Consider the following 12,515-nt stretch of genomic DNA (forward strand, 5'->3'; position numbering starts at 1 on the left):
AAGCAGTATTGCTCTTTACTAACAATGTAAATATACAATATGTCATTAAATGTCATTTTATATACACAATGTTACATCACTTATTTTCTCCAGTTTAACTTCCAACATGAATTTGCTGTTCTAGTGTAATTCATTCATTTCCTTTAGGAAATATCTTAAAAAGAGAACTAGCCTTTTACTTTAAGGAAAACCTGGCATTATCCCAGTTAATGTAAAATATTTATTTTCATAATTTAATATATAATAAATAAATATTTAATTAAATTCTATTTTAAAAGCCATTGTGCACAAAAAAATAGGCAGATGTTCCAGTATGATTTTGAAGGGCTATTTTTAATCTTGGACCAGCACAAATACACATCAGATGAAGAGTTCTAATCTCCTACTTTAAGAAAAACTAGTATTAGCCTGGCCTGAGCTGATTTTATACTGTAAAATCAACTGGCAACATGGCATACAAATATGATGCAATGTTTGAAAGTCAGAAAATGGACCCTTCGTAAATCCTGCTACCTTATTTATACAATTACACTGTAAAAAATGCTGTGAAATCCACAGTAGTATACTGTGTTGTAGAAAAGAAAATGAAAGGTGGGCTACTCCCACCTCTCGTCCGGGGTACAACTCCCCTGCGTGTTCGTTTGATAGAGAGAGTCAGACAGATGGAGTGAAGTTGAAAGCAAACCAGGTATTTATTACAAACTGAATATTCAGGAGAACCAACACATGAAAGACCGTCTAACAGCCACCCAGCATAAGTTCTGACCCCCCTCTTATCTGACTCCATGTTTTATACCCAAAATGACGTGAAACCTGCTGATGAGGCGTTACTAACGATTAGCTCATGTTAATATGCATAATTTCACGTGTTAGTACTCAAGTTTCACGTGTCTGACCGGACCACTAATGTTTGGCCTTGACTGTGTTCTTCCAGAATGAAACATCGTGGCACTATCTGTGTGTGTGCGTCACCCCCCGCTTTGAAGCAGAGGTCTATTAGGGAGGCACTCACTCACCAAAAGGCTGCTTTGATCTAATAGCCTTTTTTGTAGCAATTTAGCCCCGTACCAGTCGAATTGATGACCGTTAGTTAGGGTCATGCAGTATTAAACAAAATACTTCAAGCCTGAGCTACATCTCATATGTTATATGTTAATGTGTTAGTAAATGTATCATGTGGGTTAAGTTGTCATATAATAGAGTCTGTGTTAGTCACATGCCTGATCCAACAATGTTTTACTATATATGTGCAGAATATATTGTGATTATTGGTTAATCTTTTATATAAATGTGTGTAAAATACACTGTGAGTAATAAAAATGATCAAATACAATGTGAGTATTGGTTATGCATATAAAATACAAGGTTTCACACAATGATTATGTAATTACAGATACTAAGATAAGTAATCATAATTGAAAGATATTTGTCAATACACTCAAGGTAAAATAAACAGTTACTCTTCAATTCTCCCTTTTGACGTATCAACCAGATACGTCAACACATCGTAATTCCTCCAAATATGTATATTCACATATGTTCAACACTTGATCAACACGTGAGTGAACATTTTGCTAACGGTGAGAGCGAAAACCTGTCGAGCAGCCTTCCAACCCATTTTGACAGGAAAAATTCTCTCACGACCCTTCTGCCCCCAGGCGGCCAATGAGACGAACTCTATCAAAGGAGGAAGTGACATCATAACCTTAAAGTAATCCCCAAGACTGGGTGGTTCACAGCATTTCCTCTTGCTCTTCCTCACACTCCAGTATAGGCCGATCCCCCCCATTATTTATCTATTGTGTTTGTTTGTGGCCTCGTCTGTGTCGATGGTCGGTGTATCTGTAACTCTAACTTTGATCCATCCGACAGGGTCGTTACCATTTACATCCACCCCGACCCCTATAAAAAATGCCGAAGATTTTTCCCCCTTAGGATCGGATTGCCACTGTAATGCAATGGATATCAGATTATTTATCGCACCATTATCCCTTTGTATGTTAAGTTTGTTCCATTTTTCCCGCTCACGAGTCGCCCAGCGTTTGCTTGGATCCCAATTGACATGTGTCGACCTAATTACGTGTTCCCACTTGTTACAAGGTCTGGCTTTATAAGCTGTTTGGTCGGTGTTATGAGTGATTCTCATGAAGCTGCAGGGAACATGTCCATGACAATTTTTTTTTAAATCAGTACTCAATTCACAAAGACTCTGATATTGTGTGTAAAGCAAATAGGTAGTACTGTATGGATCAATTTTTCATATAAAATTATTTTTATATAAATTAAATAAAAAATATATGGAAATTCACATTACCATTATGTGTCCGTACCCCTTCTTTCTAATTTTAAGTTAAACCATATTAAAAGTACTAAGCATATCGAATCAATAAAATAGATTAAAGTCATTTAAAATATCACCATTTATACATAATATAAATATTTTTGGTGTTGAACAAAAAATTTACTTGATTTTAAACAAAATAACTGTGTCCGAACAATTTTTCTCATTACCGTTTCATGATTTTACCCCCCTAAAAAAATTACACTGTGCCTTCAAATTGATCAGCTATCCCATGATGCATCAGTTCAGACACAAGCTTCAAAATGGAGATAAGGTCAGTTAGTCACTATTCTCTCCCTTTGAGAAATCTGTGTTAATATTGATAAAACTGTCCTCAGTTACACTGTGTATTATCATTACCGTTATGGTTTAATACTCATTACTTTTAAAAATATAAAAATAAATTATTTCATGAATATTATCACAATATAAGGCTTTGACAGCTGGCAAAGTTATAGGTTGTTAGCATATTAGCATTTTAAGTTATTTGTGAAATTAGCTAAGAGCATCTCATTACCGTTATGGATCTAAAATGTTAATTTTTTTTTTTAATGTTTCACATCTTATCATAACTTTTCGTCATTTTATTATAGTATACCCCTCACCTGTTGTCCACATGAGTTTGTGATCAAACATATTCTAAAATAATTTCCATTAATTAAAAAAAATTAAAAGATATTTTACAAATGTTGTATCGGTAATGAGAGTTGCTTAACTATAAATAAATAAATAAAAAAGATCAAAGTAATTGTCAAGGACTGTGCTGTTAAGTTGATGGGATGTGTTGTGGAAATATGAAATTAATCATCAAAAAATGTTTTGAACCGTTGATCTAGCTTCGTCATTTACTGTAACGGTAATGAGAATTATTCTGGATCATATAAGATTCAAATGATAATAAAATTCTATTTAAAAAAATATTAAAAAATAAACAATATAGTAAAATGCACATTCTATTTTAGCTTCTCAACTTGAAAAAAAATAATGTTGCAATGAGGTGAAAAACTTTTTATGTTAATGTGAAGGTCTTCGTGAGAATCACCCTTATGGTTACACTTAAGATTATCATCACGGGACCAACACAAGTACACCGCTTCCCCCTTGGACCCCTGCTTACCACAAGTAACCACGTCGCATAAGTTCACTGTCCATATGGTCATCTCACCCCAATAATAGTCTAATTCTATACCTCCCCAGCGCCTGATGCATTTTGAGTTAGGCTGATTGATGGTTGATCGTTTGGTTCTATTAAGCCGTGTGGGCTGGTCTGTAGTTGTTGCGTTTGTCGGGTGTACGGTTGCTGATGTGTTTACAATTGTTCCCTCTACCGTTGTTAGTTGTTCTTGTTTTGAGACAATGGTCAGTGTTATTATCATTATACCCATGAGGGCAACTGTTACTATTATCTGGAGCCATATGGGAATAACCAGAGGAAATGCTGGTCCGTTATAGTTTCCGTACTTTGACCTGTCCCACTCCCTTTTTCCGTACCAAGCCATTCTTAAACCATAAATGTGTTTTCCCTCTAAGTTTTCCACTATTTAGTAAACTTGTTATCTATAGCTCTATATGTGTAAGTGTTAAGGTTACAGAGTGTGTATATTTTTTTTTTACAATTTCGTTTTTTCAAGAGTCTTTCGGCCACCTGTAAAGGAAAGCAATGTTCAGTACAACCTGTAAAGAAAAAATAATGTGTTCCCCCCCTAATTTAGCAAATCACAGTTTATAACCCTATATGTGTAAATGTTAAAGTTGCAATGCGTGTTGTTCGTTTCTTCTTTCTTCTTGTTTCACGGTTCTGAAGGTAGACTACCTCAGCCCCACGTACGAAGAGCTTTATTCTTGCTCTTGATGTCTGCAATATCAGTGAATGAAAAGTATGAGTTGATGTGTGATAAGACTATGTGTGTTTTTAATGAGATGTGTTAAGAGTCTCTGTATGTAGTGTACTTTGACGCAATCGAAACGTTGTTGAATGAGTCACTCCCTCAATTCCTCTCCTTGGTCACAGCCAGGCTGTGTGCTGCTGCTGCTGTGCTCTTGAGAAATCTTTTCTCTGCTGTGGCCAGGCCAGGCCCGTGCTGCGGGGGCTCTGCTGCCCCTCCTTCCTGCTGCTGCTGCTGCGGGGTGAGTGTGCTACCCCTCCTTCCTGCTGCGGGCCTCCATCTGGGTCAGACGATTCAGCTGCTGTGCTCACCTCTCCCTCTGGCTCTCTAAGCGATCTCTGTTGTTGCACAGCTGTAGAACCCTCGCCTGTCAGTTGATCTGCATACGTTGTTCTCTCAGTCACCTGGAAAGGCCCAATCCAGCCAGGCTCGTTCCCCTTTCGTGCGTAATGGCGGAGGAGCCCTCACTCTGTCTCTGGACTGGTCCACCTTTGCACCACGTTCTCCTTCTCCCCCTGTGTAAACAGATCTGAAACGAGACTTTTGTATTCGTTATAATCATGTTTAAGGTTCTCTATTCATTTTGGAAGTCTTTTAGGGGTCCTCCGTGTCTCCTTCCTGCAAGTTAAAATACATGGTCAAAATACATTTATCACACTTAACTTGAGCTCTAATTTCCCCTTGGAAGTTAATTATTTCATATTTAAATTTTGTCTGTGCACAGATTTCAGCCCAATTTTTGTTTTCTTACCTTCTTCAGTTGTCTTTCAGTTATATTCAATCATGAGTTTTACTGTCAAAAGTGCTTTCAATCCGTAACATTTAGTCATTTCTTTAAATCCCTAACTTTTAGGAATTTTCAATTTTAAATTGCAACATTTAATTATCATCACCATTAATTACTTGCTTTTACCTTCCTTTTGTTCACATCCCTCTCCCTTTTAGTGTAACTGCTTCCCTGTGGCTCTGTTATATCCAAATTAGCTCTTACAAACACTACTAATGTTCACCACCCAGTTTACCACTAGACACACACTATTTCTCGTGCATGCACACACTCACAAACTCAAACACTTCCACTCTCACAAACACTACCAAAACACACCTCAACTCTGCAGTATCATCGTACAGACCATATTTTACTGCTTCACAGCCCAAAACTGCTGCTGTACACACACCTGCTCTTAAACCTACCCCTGAAAGCTTCCTGTAGATCTTCTCATATTGTATTGGTAATACTTTATAGATAATAAATAAGGAACAAACACTTGGAAATACATCTAAATCATGTTTTTTATATAGATAGCTCCATGCAAAGTTTTAATGATCAGCTGCTCTATTCTCCCATTCATCTCCACACTGATTGATAGAATATCAGGGCCCAAAGTTTTAAACTCAGCACAAACTACACATAATGTGGCTTCTGTCTCAGGAATGGTTCCATATTGATGTACTGGGCTTTCTTGGGTTACTTTTGCTTGGACTTTAGAATCACCGCTTGTGGCTATATTATTTTACCTGCCACTTTAATTTTCTGCGGTGTGCTATTTTACTAAGAAATTATGTTTCTGACTTTTTCAATTCCCAAGATTTTATAAAGACTTGATTTCTATATTTAGTTGATTTTATTTAGTGCTTTAAGAATTGGGATAAGTGGAACGTGATTATTTTTCTCTGTATCAATCGTTCCATTACAAACAATAATATTATCAATATTAATAAACACAGATGTTATGCTTTGCTTTGTCCACGTTATTTTAGCAAATAAAATCCAAACAATGCTTTTCATTTACTGATCAATATGTTCAATATGTATTTATGCATATACAATGCCAAGCAGATTGCTTTTCACAATTATCAACAATACATCTATTTCCTTAAACAATTTATCAAACCTCACACATTGTTTTTCTTGTTCAAAAAAATGGCTTACATGTTGAATAGTGAAAGTTAATTTTGTGTCTACATTTCATATTTTAAAGTTAGGATTGAGTTTGTCTTAAAAGCTAAAACTTTTACAATATTGCTGAAAGTAATTGCTCATCTGCATAGTGGTTGTTTTAAAACCAAACTTTAAAAGATAAACAAGCTAAAAGTTTGAAAAATGCTCTATATCTATAAAATAATGATTGGTCAAAAGATTTTAGTAATAGTGGTGAGGGATGAAAAAGGTAATAGGTTTAAAAAAGATAAAAAGTATAAAATAATTATTGGGCAAATAATGGTGGTAATAATGATCATCTATTCACATCTCCCCCTTTTCCTGAAACAGAATTTCTGTTTCAGAGAACTTAACGCAAAATTGCTTCACCCTCTTACTGTCCATTGGGCTGGTCTACCCCGCCCAGGCCTCCACTGACCCACACCCCATCACTTCATTCATCCACTCACTCTCCCCCTGGGCTGCGCTTCCCTTCCACGATGTTTTCTCCGGTTTCTGTTAAAATGCATGTGGTGGTCAGATCGAGACTGTGCCTGCCTTAGGTTGTCCCTTTGTAGTACGTTGGGATCTTACCCGTCTTCGGCTAACCAGCCTATCCCACTGAACCACACACAGCGTAGCAGCACTGTTTTATCAACATTCAGTGCCGTAGTGTTCCTGCAGGGCATGGTTAGGGAGCGCAAACCCAGGTATGTCATACTGTCAGAAACTCACACTCTGGTGTTTACCGTGAAAGCCTGTGCAAGGCACCAAGTACCCATGGTTTATTATTCGTTATTATTGTATACATATTTTAGTTATTACCATCAGTATCACCTTTTCTCTTCCACTTAATTTAGCTTAAATTATTTGCTTTGATGCCACTGCTCTGGAATAGACCCAAAAGAGTGCATGTCAATGAATTATTCAGATTTGGCATCTGTACCTTAAAGGTGTACCACAAGGTTAAGTTTTGGTCCAGTTTTATTTAATATATATACATAAATTATAGTGCTGGCTCTGCTGCTCAGACTGCAAACTGTACCACTATGCAGATGAAACAATTTTATATTGCTTAGCTGATTTTGTTCATGCTACAGCCAGAAAATTATGGATTTGTTTTATAGGTTGCATTGTATAAGCATGAAAACTAAATTTATGCTGTTTTCCAGATCTCTTTCCAGTCTAATTTAATACTATACAGAAAGGAAGCAAAGCAAGTTCTTCATTGCAGAAAGTAAGCATATCGAAAACAAAATAGAAAGCTCAATTTTTTTATTTTATTTTTTTTTTACATTTGATTATGTCCCCTTATCAGAAAGATACCCAATTCCCTGTAGCTTGAAATAGATGCAACACTGCGTTTCCTTAAAAAATAATAATAATAATAATAATAATAAAAATAAAGTCTGTCCTCACTGTTTTCTGAAATCTACTATCGCTCTTAAGATAATCAAAACATTAGCATAGACGGATATACATGAGATCATAGAGAAATTAGATATTACATCTGTCTTATATAAGTCTCATTCAGCTAGGACCGAACTGAGATCAGTCTGAATAAGAAACGAATAGTAAGATAATTAACTAAATCACCTGATAGAAAAAGCTGTGTTTGGAATGGCTCGCTCATTAATTCAGTCACCATTCACTATGTAGCATTTTCTATTTATTGAACTGGTTATTTAAGAATCAAACAAGAAACCATATTTATTTGTCCTGCTCTGAGGACAGCTGACACAACAGTACTGCATGGCATAGTATATTTTGGAATTTCTAGCATACATCTTCTGTACAATATTAGTATAATATAATGTAATTAATAGTGAACTATATGGGGAAAAAATATACTGCTGAGTTTTGACAAAGCATGGTAAAAATGGCCAATCCAAATTGCTTAGTATTTCTGCAATAGGAAACGATTCCGACACTGCCACACACCTTCATTATTTTCATTATTAGATTTGCTTATAGAATATAGAGTTAGACATATGTCCCTGTTAGGTTAGGGCCCCCAAGATATAGTCCAATACCCAAAATTAAGCTAGTTATTTTCCTCAATTCTGACTCCCCTTTTTCTTTTTTCTTTTTATTTTGTATTTGTGTTGCTAACCAACCCCATAATCCCTTTATTAAATTCTCTAAATTCTCTAATTATCTATCCAGTCACACACCTTCTCTGACATTATTCAACAACTTAATTATTTATATTAACACTTCCCCAACCTTGCTTACATTAAAGTACACTGTACTCATGATTGGGTATTCACATTTTCACATGTTCATTTTAGAACTGTCGTATAACGTATGCATATTTATATTATATTATATTTCTATTTCACATTAGTCACTGTCATAATAGATGTCATTGCACTTTACTCTGTTAATTATTTATGACCATTAGTAACATGTACTGCACTGCTCCGTTTACAGATAGATCCTAACCTTGTATAGTTAGGTTTCTTATATCCTTATATTTTCTTATATATATATATATATCTATCTACCCATACAAAAGCCTTTTCCCCCTGTTCACCTCTGTCCCCATTTTCACCGTGTATTACTCTATTTCCCTACTGAACTGATGTTCTATTTTCTATGATATCTCACAAGTGTTGATTCACAAATAACCCAACCTCTCAGTCTAAAACCAATAGGCTGAACCAACTCCACCTACTTCACCTTGGACTCCTCCCCTGCAGTGGGACTCATCCATTCCTATTTCGTTGACACACAAGAGTTCGTACACTCAACCAATCACACCGCTCACCGGAGCCCCGCTCACACACAGTTCCACACACACTCCAACACATACGCACACACTTCTGTTTCACGCACTCTGTCTCACACACACTCTTTAATTCGCTGCCACACAAGATACACATTTTCTGTTTCTCTCACAGGAAAACTGGACACGCACACTTTTAATCCCTGTAACAGACACTCGTAGACCCTTTTCTTTTTCTCTCTGTCAGTCGCACATACACAATCACAAAGTCAGACACACTCAGTCCCTGGAATAAGCACACATACACACGCATACTCTCTCACACTTATCTGTCTACCCGAACAGGCACAGCATCTGCTCTTTTCAACCGAATTAAAATAGAGAAGTAGTGTACAGTGTCTACCCGAGCAGGCACAGCATCTGCTCTTTTTAACCGAATTAAAATAGAGAAGTAGTGTACTTCGTCTACCCGAGCAGGCACAACTTCTGCTCTTTTTAACCGAATTAAAATAGAGTTGAGTAGGTACAGCGTCTACTCTGGCTTGTTTACGAGCGGATCAATCTCGAGGTGAGCCTTACACCTGGCCTTTATCCGAACTTCTCGTCAGAAGCCGGGGGGACACGCCAGCTTCCAATCCTTAACCCTTGAGTAGGAACAGCATCTACTCTTTTTTACAAACCCTTGAGTAGGAACAGCATCTACTCTTTTTTTACAAACCCTTGAGTAGGAACAGCATCTACTCTTTTTTTTTTACAAACCCTTGAGTAGGAACAGCATCTACTCTTTTTTTACAAACCCTTGAGTAGGAACAGCATCTACTCTTTTTTTTTTTACAAACCCTTGAGTAGGAACAGCATCTACTCTTTTGTAAATAGCTTGGGATGCTTCCCGCTCCCCTCCGGACAGCAGCCAGAGCGCCGCTCCACTCAAATTTGAAATAGCCAATATGCAGAATTTGATTAAACCGGCTCTGCTTACCTGTGTTTTTAAGTTCGGCCGTGAGTGGATCAGTGCCGGATGCTGTCCTTCGTCAGACTCGTTCAGAGGTCGGGGTCACCAAATTGTTGTAGAAAAGAAAATGAAAGGTGGGCTACTCCCACCTCTCGTCCGGGGTACAACTCCCCTGCGTGTTCGTTTGATAGAGAGAGTCAGACAGATGGAGTGAAGTTGAAAGCAAACCAGGTATTTATTACAAACTGAATATTCAGGAGAACCAACACATGAAAGACCGTCTAACAGCCACCCAGCATAAGTTCTGACCCCCCTCTTATCTGACTCCATGTTTTATACCCAAAATGACGTGAAACCTGCTGATGAGGCGTTACTAACGATTAGCTCATGTTAATATGCATAATTTCACGTGTTAGTACTCAAGTTTCACGTGTCTGACCGGACCACTAATGTTTGGCCTTGACTGTGTTCTTCCAGAATGAAACATCGTGGCACTATCTGTGTGTGTGCGTCACCCCCCGCTTTGAAGCAGAGGTCTTTTAGGGAGGCACTCACTCACCAAAAGGCTGCTTTGATCTAATAGCCTTTTTTGTAGCAATTTAGCCCCGTACCAGTCGAATTGATGACCGTTAGTTAGGGTCATGCAGTATTAAACAAAATACTTCAAGCCTGAGCTACATCTCATATGTTATATGTTAATGTGTTAGTAAATGTATCATGTGGGTTAAGTTGTCATATAATAGAGTCTGTGTTAGTCACATGCCTGATCCAACAATGTTTTACTATATATGTGCAGAATATATTGTGATTATTGGTTAATCTTTTATATAAATGCGTGTAAAATACACTGTGAGTAATAAAGATGATCAAATACAATGTGAGTATTGGTTATGCATATAAAATACAAGGTTTCACACAATGATTATGTAATTACAGATACTAAGATAATCATAATTAAGGTAATCATAATTGAAAGATATTTGTCAATACACTCAAGGTAAAATAAACAGTTACTCTTCAACTGTGTTACTGAACAATTAACTACTGTAAATACTTTTACAATATTATACTCTAAATACAGCCAAAACCACAGTAATTAGTCCCAAAGGCTTAGAAATTACTTGGAAATGACACACACTTTCCAAAAAGTATCACAGTAATAATCCTCCTACTGTAGAAATTTACAGTAATACACTAATAATCCACTAATGGACAATCAAAAGGGGGCAGTAGTCATTTGGATTCATTTTGGATTCAACACACCTACTGTAACGAAGAGGAGGAGGAAGGATGCAAATGCAAGTCTTTATTTTCCATATTTATAACTAACAAAAACAAAACACTAAAAAACAGAGGATAAACTAAAAGAATGAAACAAACAAGCAAAAATAACAAACAAAGAAACAAACTACAAAAAGCAAACCTGAAACACTGAAGACAAAAAACACAGCTGGTCTGAGGTTAAACAAAACAGATAAACTAGCTCTGAACAGAGTAACAAGACAGGTTCAGTCAAAAAGCGCGACAAACTACAACGGAGTACATGGGGTATTTATACACAGGCACACACTAGGGACACCTGTAGTGGTAATGAGGGGGGCGGAGTTACAAATGAGACAGGAGGGGTTACAGATGACAGGGGCTAAGGCGGAGACAGGACCAAAACACAACAGTAGCACATGGCTGGGAAACATGACAGGTGAACAAAACAAGAGAACAGAGCACAGGAGCAGGAAGGAACCAAAAAAGGAAAGACACTGGACAGACAGGCTAAGGTGTGACACCTACAACCTAAAGAAGAAGAAGAAGAAGAAGAAGAAGAAGAAGAAGAAGAAGAAGAAGAAGAAGAAAAAGAAGAAGAAGAAGAAAAAGAAGAAGTTTAAAAAATGGAGCAGCACTGAATATTATCTGAATATCATATTAACTTTTATTTTTATTTCTGTTTGGTTCCTTGTCAGAATGAATCCTGACTCCAGCAAGTGCAGTGCAAAGTTCAAGATCAGAAAACTGGAAGAACTGTAAAGCAGAAAACAGATATTAATTTATGCGTCATTTTTTTCACAAGGGACTCCAGAGTTTGATTGGCAAAATAATTCAATTAAACTGTTTTTCTTCACTTACTGGGTATTGTTTTCTGTGTCTCTGCAGTTTTTGTTGAACAATAAATAATGTCATGCAGTACATGGCATTAAAGAAATGCTTTTGTTTAACAGTGATTTAATACTGACTGCAAAATAAAGCAGTAAGGTATCATTCTGTTGTGAAAACACTTGTAAATGTAAATAAAAACACAATACACATAATTATTTTTTGTAAGGTTCTCATCAGTACAACTATACACAAAATTACAGTATGCATGAAACATTTTTGCAGACTAATTTACTATTCAGCTGCTGTTAGTTTATTTTTTTAACAGTGATTTTTGTTTTTACAGTAACTTACTGTTAAGTTTTTGCCAGTTAGTTACTGTCATTTGCTTTTGGTCCACAGTAAATTACACTTAAACTACTGCCAGTTAGGTACTTTTATTTATCTCACAGTAAGTTACTTGTCAATTACTGCCAGTTACCTACTGTAAATTTCACAGCACATTTTTTACAGTGTAGTTCTCTATTTAAGATATTTCCTACTTAGGAAATGAATGAATTACACTAGAACAACCAATTCTTGTAGGTAAACTGAAAAAT

Source organism: Astyanax mexicanus, chromosome 2 (genome assembly GCF_023375975.1).
Source record: "Astyanax mexicanus isolate ESR-SI-001 chromosome 2, AstMex3_surface, whole genome shotgun sequence".
NCBI lineage: Eukaryota > Metazoa > Chordata > Actinopteri > Characiformes > Acestrorhamphidae > Astyanax > Astyanax mexicanus.